At 37.6% G+C, this 15,022-nt stretch overlaps 1 protein-coding gene across 1 annotated transcript in view; it reads right to left on the reverse strand.

The window, feature by feature from the left end:
- The window catches only part of LOC306877381 (uncharacterized protein), a 109,565-nt gene that overhangs the window by 64,354 nt on the left and 30,189 nt on the right, over positions 1–15,022 (reverse strand). The window lies entirely within an intron of this gene.

Here is a 15,022-nt window from a genome sequence, read left to right on the forward strand (position 1 = left end):
TTCATTATGATTAAAATGGTTAGTAAACAGCGTTTGAAGTGGACTTTTCCTGTACTGCACAACCTTTAAAACAACATGAACAGCAAAAACAATCAATAGTTACATTTATTAACAATGATAACTAAGTTATCAATTATTCCACCGTGTTGGTTATAAATGCAATTTTTCACAATGAAATTAACATGCATTTGATTTACAGCAGGATTCAGTCGATTCATTCACAGAGCATCATTTTATGAAAACATCCCTATTTTAATGTTTATAACTCTTGAATTTATGATGATTCCCTCTCAAACTATCCATGATGTCTGAACAAATGCTTTATTTCTTTCACAAGACTGGAATGCAGAAGCATGATTTAGTATATGACAAGTTCATATTTTTATTCAATCACACTCTAATTTTGCCAAATGTAAACTTATACTAAACTTTGAAGGAATAATTGAGTGAAAAGGATTGACTGTCCGGCAAACAAGTGAAGTCAAGTCAAGTCAGTATTATTTGTATAGCGCTTTTAACAATGCAAATTGTGTCAAAGCAGCTTTACATCGGCTTGATATAGAGCTGGGTGGCTTTATATCAGCTTTACAGTATTTAGACGAGGAAATAATGTGTCGAAATAGTGTCATTCTCCTCTGGCCAGACAAAATCAGCAGTTTAAATCTAGACTAAAGCAGAATCAGATTGTGTAGGACTCATCTGGTTCCTGTGGTCTTGTCCCGATGGCCGTCTTGGAGACAGGGTCTTCACTGGGGGTCAGTCTCTGGGCTCATCTAGGTGTCCTGCTGTAGAGGTCATCTCTAGGTGCTGATCCACCATCTGATCTGGATACAGTCTGGATCTGGGTGGCTGCAGTGACCTCGGAGTAAGAAAGAAACAGACTAATATTAGCGTATATATGCCATTCTTCTAACAATATAACAAGTGCATCAGGTGTTTTGGGAAGTGTTCCCGGTTCCGGTTGACCTAATTAATGCAGCCTAACAATCCTTTAACGGATCTGAATTATAGAAATGTGATAGTGTGTTATGTGTATATCCCTGCATTCATCACATGTGAATCCCTCGTCGCCGACAGAGAGAGATAAACTATACATGTGACAAACAGTGCAAACAATAATAGCGGGAGAAGTGAACGATCAAATTAGTTTGATAGATAATAGCAGAAATATGGTGGGAATTAAGTTATATATTATCACTTTAAACAACAGAGAGTGAGAGTAAGATAGAGATTCAACAGAAAAGCGAAGCTACAGTCACAAACCTCTCAGCAGCACGACCCAAATTAATTTCTCCCGTCTCACTGTCAACATTTCTATGAAAATCTACGAAACTGAAAGAAAGCAGGTGAATCTTGGAACTATGGACTCTGAATATTGATTTTTGAATTTGCCTAAAATAATAACAGCGTTGCATCTTGTGTTGTCTGAATGTTTTGTTTCTGAACTCTTAGCTCTGTTTGATTGAGGTCTGCTGTGTGATATTAATTACTGTAGGTGTTATTAATATTCTGTACTCTGATGTCAGTGTCATGTGTGTTGTGTTCACACACGTCCATTTCTTCAGGATGAAGTGCTGATTACAGCTGATGGCTCATCTTCATGTTTCAGAAGCTGATAGAAACAATTTGCACTGTAAAAAAAAGAGAGATTTGCTAAATGCTTTTATGATCTTGCATATGAAATGCACTTTAGCAAGTATAATTTTGAATGCAGGTGACAGTGACATTGCACAGGTAAATCTCACAATAAAAAGTAAAAAATAAAAATATTTCACTCGAAAAATAAAATAAAAAATAAAGTCACTTTTTACTTTATTAATTTAATTTAGTTTTGCTTTGTTTCGTTTTATTTTTTACACTGAAATGTTCATGACACTTCCCTGGATTCTAAAGCATTTAAATATCATGATAGTACTGTAAAATGAGTCAAATGAAAAACACTTACAGCATTTTATGAATATTTTGTATTTATTTATTTTGTATTACATCAGTGTTTTGAGGGAAATGTCTCAAAGCAGAAAATAATTACATTATTTTTTATGTTCCTTTTTTCATTTGATTTTGAGGTTAAATGTGTCCTTCATATGTTTTCCGTGAGAGTCACCTGTACATTTGAAACACTTGACATTTACTCTTATTAAACATGAGTTCAGGCAGAATGGAAGAAAGAATTTACAATATACGTGATTGTCACTGTGATTCTGAAGATGTTCTTACTGAAGTCATTTAATGTGCTTTAATTTGTTGTTGTTTATGAAGCCATGATTACCCATGAGCCTCTTCTCTGAGCCGATTCACATGCAATAACTGGTAAATATACCAACACTTGTTTTTTTTCTCTGTGATGAAAAAGTGAAAAAGCCTCAATCATCCTGTCTGAATATTCCATATCAACGTTTGCAATAATAATAAAAACATGTTGTGTTTCTTTAAGAAGTCTGTCCTCTGTTAAATGTTCCAAACTTTGCTATTCTTTTTTAAAAGTTATATAAATGTTATTACGGATTGTTCTTAAAGTAATGTTTATGGAACACTTAAATGTATTAATATTTGATGCACATTCTCATAACATTGAGAGAAAATGTTCTTGGAACAACATTACAGCATAAATGGTCAAATAACTAAATATTGGGTAAAAAGGTTAGTAGAATATTGTAAGAAACATTTTTATAACCTTTAAACAACTTTCTAATTATGACAAGAAAACTGAACATTTTAATATTAATAGAATATTACAAATAAACGTTTAAATAATGTTATATTTTAGGCAAAAATTAAGTGAATAAAATGTTGTAAGAAACGTTTTTGTAACCTTTAAAAATGGTAAAATCATAAGAAAACTGAACATTTTAATATTCATAGAATATTAAAAATAAATGTTCAAATAATGTTATATTTTGAGTAAAAGTTAGCAGAACGTTGATGTTTTTGTAACCTTTAAATAACGTTCTCATCACGTCAAGAAGACAATGTTCCTATGTTTCAAAAGCTAAATGTGTTCCCTGTGTGGAAGTGACTGATATGAACTAAACTCAGCACAAGAAACGTGTTTTAGAAGCATCTATATTTGGAAAGAACCTGCTAAACTCGAGTGACTTCAATGTTTCAGCTTCAGATCTACAGAAACGCTTCAGCGCTGAATAATGAAGCCCTGACTCTATTAATCAGCAGCTCCGGGTCTAATTGCAAACAATACCAGGCAATTAAATGTCAAGAAAAGCACAATTAAACGTCATTAGCGTCTGCGTTCCTGTATAAAGACTCCAGATGTGAGCCGATCGCTTGACACGACTCAATTGTTGCTTTTATTTCATTTATTCTTTCACACAAGTGGCTGCGTTTAGAAAGAGAGCAGCAGTGTGTCGAGAACAGGAATGATTACCGTGTTTCACTCTTATTATTATATCAGACAAGAAAAGATTCCTGAGTACCAAAAGACGCCAGTGGCAAGGAAATTAATTAATTAATAAAATTGAGGAAATTGTGGCTTTTTTCACAGTTCTACAGTTATGTTTTGTGATTGCAAGAAAAAAAATCAAAATTTCAAGATATAAATTCAGAATTGTGAGATATAAACTTGGATAATATACTGATAACCACCTTAAAAACACGTGATAAAGAGAAAACAAGAAGCTTTTCTTATATACTGTATAATACTAATATAAAGAAGGCGATTCAACAACAAAAAAAATCCTAAGTTACATATCTGATATGACAAAACAAAGAAGAAACAAATATTTTGATGAAAAATAAGAGCTGTCATACAGAGAATTCTGGGAATTTAAATGTGTAATTTTATATAATTGTCTTGTAATGCGAGAAGTATTCAAATTAAAGGTTTACTTTTTTTTTTAATAGTGTGACTTTTGGTGAGTTATATTGAATTCAGTAAATTTGACCCACATAATACTAATCATGCCCAGATTTTAAACCTATACATGGGATAAAATCATTTATTGCTATGCTTTATGGTTTGATTATTTAACTGTTGAGATGAATCCAGCTGGTCAGAGAGAACAGCAATCAATGATTATTCTTCAGGAGAATGATGAATAGACATGCATGTATGTGTGAAATTATAAAGCAAAATGAGAAGGAAAGCTGGAAGTGTACTATCTTACAGTCGTCATGATGTGGCTTTCACAGCACTGGACATGAAGAACATCAGACGGACACAGAGAGCCGACGGCGTCGTCCTGCGATGATAAAAACACACGAGTGAATCTGTGACGCAGCGGAGCCTGGAGGTCACACGAGTGACATTTACACAGTCATCGGGTTCACCCCACATTATTAACACATCTTCTGTCATTACAAACCCGCATGTCTCGTCTGAGCTGCTCTTTTCCATGCACTGAAGAAGATTTAGAAAATGTTATGTTGTTGCATTGAAAATTTCATGCCATTTTGAGTGTTAAAGACTCTCTGTTCCCATCATTAATTGAGCAAAATGAACATTTTCAGTGCAGTCGATCATCAGAACATTTTGAGTTTTGGCCTCCAAATGTTTTTTGCAACTATTTCTTTAACGTTTTAAGCAGAAGTGTGCAAAAACAGCAGATCGTGGTGCTTGCAACGGCAAGGTCATGGGTTTGATCCCGTGTGCTTTGGATTATGAGTAAGTTTCTTTGGATAAAAGCGTCTGATAACAAAAACTGATAACATCTAAAATGTTTTTTATTTTATTTTATTTCAGGCCTTTGCCGCTTCCTTTAGCATGAATATATGGGTCAAATTGACCATATAATCAAAATAGAAATTTTGTATCGATATTCGAGTGAAGTGACATACTTCCAAGTATGGTGACCCATACTCAGAATTTGTGCTCTGCATTTAAACCATCCAACGTGCACACACACACACAGCAGTAAACACACACACACACACACACACACAGCAGTGAACACACACACACACACACACAGCAGTGAACACACACACACACACAGCAGTGAACACACACACACACACAGCAGTGAACACACACACACACACAGCAGTGAACACACACACACACACACACACACAGCAGTGAACACACACACACACACAGCAGTGAACACACACACACACAGCAGTGAACACACACACACACACACACACACAGCAGTGAACACACACACACAGCAGTGAACACACACACACACACAGCAGTGAACACACACACACAGCAGTGAACACACACACACACACAGCAGTGAACACACACACACAGCAGTGAACACACACACACACACACAGCAGTGAACACACACACACAGTAGTGAACACACACACACCGTGAACACACACACACACACACCGTGAACACACACACACAGTAGTGAACACACACACACCGTGAACACACACACACACACACACACACACACCGTGAACACACACCCGGAGCAGTGGGCAGCATTTATGCTGCAGCGCCCGGGGAGCAGTTGGGGGTTCGGTGTCTTGCTCAAGGGCACCTCAGTCGTGGTATTGAGGGTGGAGAGAGCGCTGGACATTCACTCCCCCCACCTACAATCCCTGCCGGCCCGAGACTCGAACCCACAACCTTTGGATTACGAGTCCGACTCTCTAACCATTAGGCCACGACATATTGCAAGCACGTGTTTTTCTAAAAAAAAAACAAAAAAACAATATAAATATTCACTAACATTTCAAATACTGTTTAAAATATTCAGTTTGTGAGAAAAAGAAAAACAGTTTTAAAAATAGTTGTGTAGTACAGTTGTAATAATCATGTTCTCATTTTTTGTAATGTGAGAATTATTAAATGTTAAAGTTTTACTGTTTTAACTTTATTTCTATCCATATGTGAAAAGGTCACAAAAATTAAACACTAATGTGGACTCATTTCAGTCTAAGAACTAATGATTTGGTTAAAATAAAAATGTAAAAGTAATTAATTAACTCAATTTGCATCAGTCTTTGTGAGTTATGACAACTTGATAACCAACAAACTACATTGAGTTAGAAGAACTTAAAATGTAGAAGAAACACATAATTTTTTTAACTGATTGCTCAAAATAATCAAGCTGTTCCAACTAATTTGAGCATAATTAAGCATTGGCCTCAGGCTTCAGTGTTCTGGTCACCATCCATCACTGACCTGAAGATGCTTTTAAACAATAAGAGACATTCTCTGAAATAACGAGGAGAATCTCAGCCGACTCGTTTATTCACTGAATGAATGACGGGTTTCACACACTCTTCTGGAGGTATGTTAATTACAGTCGTAATCAAGCATGCGATAAATGCAGCATGATCACCAGCGCATGACTAATGGAGTTCAGCTGAATGTCACACAATATGATCTGATTGAATGGAAAAAACGCTGTGTCCATCTCTCTGGGTGGATCTGTGAGTCTTTAACCAGCACCATTCAACTCATGCATGAAGATCGTTTGCCACCGGCTCTTATTACCTGCAGTGACGAAGTTTGGGTTGAGTACATTGCTAAAAATGTTGTTTATATTTGTCCTAATCAAAGACAAACATAAATAGCAATGAAAGCCAAAATATTAAGTGTCACAGATATATATATTTACTGAGTAATGCACTTTTTTGTAGAGGAGGGTAAAAGTGGCAATTTTCAGCTGAGATTCAGAGCCAGATTACAGGAGGGTAAAAATGACTTCAGAAAGATGGCAGCATCATAATGTTATTTTTACACAGAGATTGATAGCTCTATTAGTCAAATCTGTTGACTTTAGCAATCTTTGTTGCATTATATGCCAACGGTGATGCTTACAACTCAAAAAGTATTAAAGATACTGAAATATCCTTTTGGATTCTGGTTCTTAACAAACTATTCTGTTGGTATCTTCATTTTAAAGGCCCAGTGTAGTTCAGACACAAACATACGGGGATCTCAATGTGGCTGCATGAGTAAATTGTTCAAAAATGGAAAAAGCACATTTTGAGTTTTCCTCAAAGTTTGCATGCCTGTAACTGAAGAAGTTTTAAGGATATCTTAACATCCCTTTAGATTATGGTTCTTAACAAATATTTGTTTTAGTGTCTTCATTTTTAAGGCCCAAATTTTGTTCAGGCCCACAGATATGAGGATCTCAATGTGGCTGCATGAGTAAATTGTACAAAAATAGGAAAAATCACATAAAGTGATCTGGTCTTTAATGATGTTCTCAAAAAGTTAAATAAAAATAAAAATAAATAAAAATAGAAATAAAAAAGACAAAAACTTAACAAAATTACAAAAAATATAAAAATAAAAGCTCATTCAAAATGTTAATAAATGTCAAACATTTTTTAAATGTTTGGAAAATGATGAAATGTAATGTAAAAAGAAAAGTGTAAAAACAAAGTTTTTAAAATGTTTAAAAAACATCAGAAATAACATTTTCATAACATAAATAAAACATTCTAAGAACATTTTTGTTAGTCAGGAAGGCAATAAAACAAAGTATAGTGTTTTAAATTTATGGTAATATTTTTAAAATGAACATTAAAAAAAGGTTATTGTGAACGAACGCGAATATAGTTATGATTATAGTTACTGCTTTTGGTGAGAACAGTGTGTTCTTCTGAAAATAATAAATGAGAAGCAGTTCATAAACGCCCCAGCACGTGTTTCCCAGCTCTATCCATCATCTTCAAGCATGTGCAGAAGTATTTAAGTTGCTTCTGATTTAGTCTCTCTGTCTGTGGATTAAATGTGGATCTTCTCAGCGTCAGACCATCTCTGGAGCTTAACTCACACACACAGCCTCTGCCTGCTGATTTATGGATATTAACTCCGTTTCTGACACATACTTTTACTATTTCTGCATACAGTATTTAAAAGTTGCCAAATGTGCAGCAGACATCAAGAGTACTGTATCCCACAATGCAATGTGCTCAACCTGACCTTCCTGACCAAAGCATCATGGGCCCAGCTAACAGAGAATGTTCCCATAATGTGTTTTTAAAGGTTATGTAAACGTTAGGACAAAACATTCTTGAAATGTTTATGGAACGTTAATATAACATTATTAATATTCCTCTAACATTCACATAACCAAAAACAAAAAAAAGGGATGTTTTGAATGTCAAAAATAAAATTTTCATTAACTTTTCAAAATGATTAAATGGAATGTTCCTTTAACGTGTGCATAACCAAGAAGAAACTTCCTTAACACATTTAAAAAAAAAAAATGTTTTGAAGATTTAAAAAATACGTTATTTAAATATAAAAAATTAGTGTTTTTAAACATTCAAATGTAACGTTCTCAAAACATTTTCAAAATGATAAAATGGAATGTTCCTCTAACATTTAACGCTCGGATTTCCATTTGTGCTCAACAGACGACCAAAAAACACTCTGATTGACATTTGTGTGAGTAATTGTCTTTAGGTGAATAAACCTGCTGGAGCTGTTTAATGGCGGATGAACGTCTGATGTCTCTGATGAGTGAGTGCTGTACTCTGCAGATGGATCTGAGTCTCAGCTGCTTCAGTCGGCGAGTCTGGACCTGTGACACGATCTGCCCGAGGCGTCCACCAGCCACAGCTGAGACACTCCATCAAACATCAGCACAAAACACACCATCTGTGGGATCATCAGAAAGAGCCTGGAGCGCAGAGACTCGATCAGCACAACAATAGAAGTGGCATTCAATGATAGTTACTACCAGAGAAAATCATTCAGACACACCTCTGAGTTTAAACTAATACAGACATTAACTCACAAGAGTAGAAGAACAATAGTGCTCCCATGAAAACAGTTCATTGTTTGAGCTGTAAAGTCACTAAATCATATTCTTCTGATGTACTGGTTGCTTAATTATGGGACAAATCCACAGATCCAAGCACATTAGTCTCTTCTGACACACAGTAAAACATTTGCTTTACCATGTTGCAGCAATTTGTGACCCTGGGCCACAAAACCAGTCATAAGGTTAATGAGATTTCTGAATAAATAATCTTTCCATTGATGTATGGTTTGTTATGATAGGACAATATTTGTCTGAGATACAACTATTAGAAAATCTGGAATCTGAGGGAGCAAAAAAATCTAAATATTGAGAAAATCTCCTTTAAAGTTGTTCAAATGAAGTATATAGTTATTGTTTAACTTCACTGACTGAACTGAGCCAAATAATAACACTATTGTCTTTTTAGAGTTGATTTACACAAAATTATGGAAGCCCATTTCAAAAAGTCATGCTTTAGTAAGTTATAATTCTAAATAAAAAAATAAAAAAAAAAATTTAAATAATGACATACTAAGTTGAAATTATGATATAAAAAACAAAACTCATAATTTTCATAATTTTGGCTTTTATCCCATCTCTTTGCCTCATAATTTCAATTTTTTTATCTCTTTTATCTCTCTTAACTGTGACTCGCTCATAGTTATTAATTTTTATTTAATTATTTCTATATCATAATTAAGACTTAGTATGTCAATGTCTATAAGTATATATAACTACAACTTTCAAAGTAATAATTTAGAATTTTCATTTCATAATTATGAGTTTTCAAGTCATAATTCTGATTTAGTGAAGCATGATTTGTTTCTAATGTGGCAGAAATGGGATTCAATGCAACTTTAATTTATCTCATAATTAATCAAGTTTGCATCATTGATTCTGTTATTTTCCTGTTTATTAATGTGAAGCTGCTTTGAAACAATATGTACTGTATAAAGTCATATTTCTATAGTGCTCTATACCATACTTTTCACTGTAAAGCTCTATGACTGCAAAATTACAGTAATAGGCATTTGACTTTTCTTTTTTTTTTGATGTTGAGGTTAAAATACAACCTCAACATGCGAGACTCTTGTATTTGTTTTTAAATCCTGATGTGTGTAATATAATTGATAATTCATTCCCTGCAGGCATTGCTGTAAGCAGCAGAGCTCTGATTGATCTAATTATTTCATGGATCTTCTGATGAATGAAGCTCGTCATCTACTGTACCTGTGTTTCTCTGCTCAGAGCCGCAGGAACAGTGAATCATTTATTTACATACCTGCCCTGTTTCCTCCATTTCACGTGGATCAGGAAGTTCAACATAACAGAAACTCTGAATCATTTATACCAGAGAACTTAAAGTGTGTGACTTACTCAGAATAAACCCCGAGGACAATCCTGCCGCACCCAACGCAGATCTCAGGCCTGCTTCTCCAAATCATCTCAGGTGTTTCTCACTGATTCTCTAAATACAAACAAACCCAAATGAGTGAACAGCTGTCATAAAATAAGATTCAGATGCTATAAATGTAATGCAAGAGCAGCTCAGATCTATGGCAAGCCGTTTTAGCTTAAAATACTCCCAGCGTTACTCGTCATAATTGCATTTTTACTAGTAACAATTCATTTAGAGAGCTCTCTAATTCCATTGTTACTAATAAGAACTGATTTAGAGATCTCTTTAATTCAATTACAGAGCTCTGCAATTAAATATCTTTAATGTGTTGTTTTACTAGTAAAAGTTGATTTAGAGAGCTCTCTAATTGAATTGTTACTAGTAAAAATGTGATTTCAACGAGTAACGCTGGAAATCCAATAATAAAGGTTATTTACATATAAAAAATGGGTGTTTCAAAATTGAGAGAACATTCAAATGTAACATTCTCATAACGTTTTCAAAATGATAGAATAGAATGTTCCTCTAACTTTCGCAAAACCAAGAAAAAACATTATTTAAATATAAAAAATGTGTGTTTTAAATGTTGAAAGAACATTCAAATGTAACATTCTCGTAACGTTGTCAACATGATCAAATGGAATTCTTAATAAATTTAAAAACTGATGCTTTGAGATTTTTAAAAAAACTAAGTAAAGTAAAACAGTTTTCACAACAATTTCAAAATGACAAAATAAATTGTGTTTTAAACATTGAGAGAACAAAAATTAAAAAATTTTGTAACAAAATGAAAGAATAGAATGTTTTTCTAATATTCACTAACTTAGAAGAAACATTGTCAATACTATCTTCTGAATGTTTATTCAGAAATAACATTTTCATAACTTAATGTTAGTTAAACGTTCTTACAGCATATTTTTGTTAGCTATTCCTCTCAGTAGAAACATATGAGAAGATTTCAGCAAAAATCTCCATGTAATGTAGGAGAACGAACGATTCAACTGCAGATTCATTTGAAATAAACTCATAGAATTTACCATGCGGTGTAAATTTAACAAAGTTGTTTCACACAGTAGTAGTCAGAATGCAGTGTGCACTAGTGAGTGAGCTTCTCTCTCTGAATCCTGTAAGAAGTGTAAATCATGCTTAATCTTCAGCATGTCATCTCTAACAAAGCAGGGAATATTTGGGGTCATGGGGTCTTTATGCAAAGCTCAAGCAGAAGAGCGGATGCTTTAAATCAACCTCTAGACTCGAAGCATGCTATCAGAGTCTCACCTGAGCCGCAGAGACACACACGGCCCACAGCAGAAGATCTCAGAGGATTCAGAGAGAGAGATTCACCTCAGTCCAGCCGACATCTGACGTGAAACTGAGATGATTTCAGTGGCGTGCAAATCAGCGAATCAGAGCCACTTTCATGCTGTATGTGCAAACAAATCAGATACTTATGGGGTTTTCTTCCTCCTTTTTTTGGGGGGGGGGGGGGGCTATCACTCTGTATACAACATAAATCAACATTCATCACACCTATATGCTTTATTCAGGGTTATCATTAACAAAAATGGTATAATTGTGTGTGTGTGTGTCAGAGAATCACCACAGTCTCCACTAACGACACTCACCAGATCTCAATATCCTGATTTATAATCACCGCCACCTGTCAGCACTCATCAACAGCACTATATCCCTGCACTCCTCCCGTTCACTCACTGTCTGGTCTCAAACTTTCTATGTTGACTAACCTGACCCACTTACCCTTTTCTCTACTTACCAGTTGCTCCAGTGTTCCTATCCCCGTTCGCCGTCGCTCCTGTGATCCACCATCTCCACGCTTCGCTGTTCCCTCTGGATCCCCTGGAAAAGGAAAAAGGACATTCACACTCAGATAAGCCCCTAGAGACATTCCCATTCCCCACCTGCTTACCTGGACATTCTGCTCATCTCATTCCCCTCTGCTACTACTCAATAAACCTGTTGATTGAATTGCACTTACCTCTGAGTCCTGTGTCTATCTGCTGACAGAAGACCAGACCAGAACTGACGACCAGAGATGGAGTTCCCGAACCTCGCCGCTGCGGATCCCCTCGAAGAGCTGGTCAGCGCTCTTCGAACAGCTCTCTCTCCGGTCACACACCCTCAGTCTGCCTTTGCCAGTCCCATGGCCATCCCTGCAAACTATTCGGGTGAGGCGGTTGAATGTAGCGGTTTTTTACTCCAAGTTTTGCTCTACATTGAGATGCAATCCCAAAACTTTTCCAGGGAACGGGCTAAAGTTGCCTTCCTGATCTCCCTGCTAATCGGACAGGCATTGCTCTGGGCACGGGCCATCTGGAACTCACACACCACTATAATTAATAGTGGTGTGTGAACCGCGAGTGACAAGCTAACCGGCTAACACGATGCACGCGCGCAGCACTTGCGGTTTTAAAAGGCGAACGATCAAATTAGTTTGATAGATAATACCAGAAATATGGTGGGAATTAAGTTATATATATATTATCACTTTAAACAACAGAGAGTGAAAGTAAGATAGAGATTCAACAGAAAAGCAAGGCTACACGGAGCTACAATCGCAAACCTCTCAGCAGCACGACAGACAGGGACAGACAGAAGCAATCGATCAGCAATCGATCAAAGCAGACATGAACTGCTTTTTCGAGTCAACGTGAAGCACCACCTCTACCTGAAGCTCGAGAAGTGTGAGTTCCACCGCCCCTCGGTCCAGTTCCTCGGCTACATCCTCAGTGCGGATGGGATCCAGATGAACCACGGGAAGGTCCAAGTCATCCGGGACTAGCCCCAGCCTCAGTCAGTAAAAGAACTTCAACGATTCCTCGGCTCCGCAAATTTCTACCGGAGGTTCATTCAGAACTTCAGTCTACTCTCAGCCCCCCTCACTTCCATGCTCTGTCAGAAACCCAAGTCTCTGTCCTGGAACTCCGACGCTTGAGCCGCTTACAAGAAGCTCCAGGAGGCCTTCTGCACTGCTCCAATCCTCTCACATCCCGAACCCTAACTCCCATTCATAGTGGAAGTGGATGCATCCACCACCGGCGTGGGAGCAGAGCTGTCTCAACACCACGGAGAGCCTCCCCGACTCCACCCTTATGCTTACTTCTCCAGGAAGCTTTCCCCAGCGGAGCGGAACTACAATATTGGAAATCGAGAGCTGCTCACCATTAAACTGGCACTGGAGGAATGGAGGCACTGGCTGGAGGGAGCTCAAGACCCCTTTACGGTCATCACTGACCACAAAAACCTGGAATATCTCTGAAGTGCCAAGAGGTTAAACCCCCGACAGGCTCGCTGGGCCCTCTTCTTCACCCGGTTCCAGTTTTCCATCACGTATTGACCCGGATATAGGACTGTCAAGGCGGATTCCCTCTCGCATATTCATGCCCCCGACGAACCCTCCACACCTGAACCCATACTCCCTCCAGCCGTCCTTGTGAGCCCCATCCGGTTGGCCCTGGATGAACAGATCCGCTTCACCTCTATCACCAAACCTGCTCCACTGGGAGGCCCAGAGGGCAAAACCTACATGCCCACCTCCTTGAGGACTACCCTTCTGGGCTCCCTGCATGCTTCCCCGGGCTCTGGACACCCAGGCAACCAGCGTACTCTCTCACTCCTCCAAGCTCGGTACTGGTGGCCCAGTATGGCCCGGGATGTCTCCCAGTACGTTCGTGGATGCTCAGTCTGTGCCATCTCCAAAACTCCACATCACTTTCCCGCCTTAAAACTAGTCCCATTACCCATTCCATGGTCCCACGTCGGAGTCGACTTCGTCACAGATCTCCCCTAGTCAGAAGGTTATACCTGCATACTTGTTGCAGTTGACAGATTCTCCAAAGCCTGCAAGTTAATTCTCCTCCGGGGTTTACCCACAGCCCACGAAATGGCAGAGGCCCTCTTTCATAATCTCTTCCGCACCTTCGGCATCCCGGAAGATGTCGTCTCCGACCATGGGCCACAGTTCGCCTCCCATGTCTGGAAGGTTTTCTTCAAGCTCCTCGATGTCACCGTCAGTCTCTCCTCAGGGTATCACCCTCAGACTCACGGCCAGACTGAGTGGAAGATTCAGGAGATTGGGAGATATCTCCAGGCCTACTGTCATGACAACCAGCACAGCCGGGACCGCTTCCTCCCGTGGGCGGAGGGAAATTCCCTCAAGCAAATCACCACTGGCCTCACCCCGTTCCAGTGCATACTCGGCTACCAACCCCCTCTGTTTCCATGGACAGAAGAGCCCTTCGATGTTCCAGCTGTCGACCACTGGTTCCGAGCGAGCGAGAGAGTTTGGGACTCTGCTCATGTCCAACTCCAGCAGGCAGTGTGGAGACACAAGACCTATGCAGATGCCCGCAGGTCGGCTCTCCACCCGGGATCTGCGTCTCCGCCTTCCCTGACAGAAGCTGAGTCCCCGCTATATCCCCTGCGTGTGTGTGTGTGTGTGTATATATATATATATATATATATATATATATATATATATATATATATATATACACACACACACACAGTGGTGTGAAAAAGTGTTGGCCCCCTTCCTGATTTTTTTTGCATATGTGTATATGTTTTATAGTAAATCATTTATTTTGTTAATTTTATACATGTAAATATTATAATTATTTTCAATTAAATATTTTATAGGTAAGCATTTTGAATAAAGCCAAATTAATATTAAATATAAGTGAAAATTAGAAATGTTGAGAACGAAAATAACTATATATATAAAATTAATAATATTTTTATTGTAGTTTACAGTATTTAAAAAGTATTATAAGCTGTTAGTGTTTTGGCACCTCGCTGAAATCTTAATAAATTAATTTAAGCCCTAAAATTTCTAACAGGAAAATAAATAAGTTTCCAAAATTTGCTGACTCTTGCCAATGAATACTGTACAAAAAATGAACTAAATAAATATTCA

This window comes from Barbus barbus, assembly GCF_936440315.1.
Source record: "Barbus barbus genome assembly, chromosome: 11".
Lineage (NCBI taxonomy): Eukaryota > Metazoa > Chordata > Actinopteri > Cypriniformes > Cyprinidae > Barbus > Barbus barbus.